Source organism: Pundamilia nyererei, unplaced genomic scaffold, assembly GCF_000239375.1.
Source record: "Pundamilia nyererei isolate P.nyererei 1_Seehausen unplaced genomic scaffold, PunNye1.0 scaffold00082, whole genome shotgun sequence".
Lineage (NCBI taxonomy): Eukaryota > Metazoa > Chordata > Actinopteri > Cichliformes > Cichlidae > Pundamilia > Pundamilia nyererei.
In genome coordinates, this window is record NW_005187483.1 from 2,064,673 (window position 1) to 2,066,367 (window position 1,695).

Consider the following 1,695-nt stretch of genomic DNA (forward strand, 5'->3'; position numbering starts at 1 on the left):
ATATACTGATGTTTATGAATACTTTAGCTTATCTACCCCCATTTCAATTTCAGTCCAACATTTCCACCACGCTGCAGTAAAGGACCACATCACTACAACGGTACTGTAAACAAAATAAAAGCAAACATGGCACTTACTGAGATGAATTGCTTCACTTGAGCATATTTAAAGACAAACAAACTCAAGTCTAATTCAGCCTAAATTTACATTAAAGTACTTTAAAATCTGTGTGACTGATTGTTACCGAAACTCAATTGTTTAATTTAAAGTAAAGAATCCTGAAAATGCAAAAATGGCTTAAACCTAATGATGCAAAAGGACTAAAGATGCAAAAAAGGAGATGTTTCTTTTTAAAGTAGAAGAAAAAAACCTCCCAATGTTTGGAAATAAGCAGTCCTCTCTTTTCTAAGCCCCTCCCACGTAACTAGAACCAGCATACGCAGGTGGCTGAAAAGGGGGAGTTAATACTGACCTTTGGTTTCGCAATGGATTCAAAATGCTTCTCTCTACTTGTTTACTAATATGTCTTCATTCCTGAATAATCCTCTTCATCCTTCATGCTACTTTATGCCACCAGCCTGATCTGTTTTAAAGACATTGAGTGAAGTCTCCTGTCATGGCCTAGCTTTTCTAAAGCCTGATAATACAGCAAAGATGAAATGCTGGATCCTTATTCCATTTTAGATCCCTTGTATTACCATATGCTCCTTAGCTGAGCTTTAACCTGTACAAAAACTAGTGTAGCTCTGATAACGGCAGTATTACAGCTAAAATTGATTAGCAGGTGTTTATGGGCTCTTTATAGTAAACAGTGAGGTCTAATGAAGTGTATTACAACTGTCCTTGTGTTAGTTGTGTACACAGTTTTAAGTTACTGATTGAAGTCTGGATGGGGCAGCCTATTCACATCACAGAACAGATAAAATACTCAAACCAGCTTGTATATAATAGTGGGATTGCTCCACAGTTTAAAAGCTCTTTTCCCTTTAGGACTGACCCCTCAAGTGTGCTTAAGAGGGTCACATTCTCAGGGTATTTATGCCAGAGAAATCTCTTTGTGAACTTGAGTAGTGCCAAATACTTCACTATAAGAGTTGCTTTTGTTACAGGTCAGAGTGTTTCCTGTCTGTCACATCTAAGACATAGCTCCACTGTAATTCTGACCATCTTTGGCAGTCTGTTTCCATGGTGTCTGTTCCCTCATTTGTCCATATATAGCAAAAGCCTGGTTGATGATGGGGGGTTGCCCACAAATACGTTTTAAGGAATAAGCAAATGAGTGTTTCTAATTTAAGGTCATTTTTCTGGCTTTAAGACTAAACTAATGTTGTCATGGTCTCTCAGACCACTTAATGTCCAGGCTGTGCAATGTGAAGCTGTGATGTGAAGGTCATGAGTCGAAGCTACAAATGTAAAACCACACAAGGCAGACAGTAGTCACCTCTCGCTGGTCACTTAAAACAAAGAGCCATATTGGGCATATTAAAAACAGCTACGTGTAGTATGTCTCACTCCCTACGTGTCACCTCAGTGGCAGCCATCCCTCCCCAAAACTAAACAACAATGAACAGCAGCAGTCATTGGATAGGATTCAAAACATATATACACTACATACCTTATTTCTTCCTCGCTCTTTGAGCTTTCAAACTTCAAATAGACAAAACTGCTGTTATCTGATATCAAATGTCAGCGAGC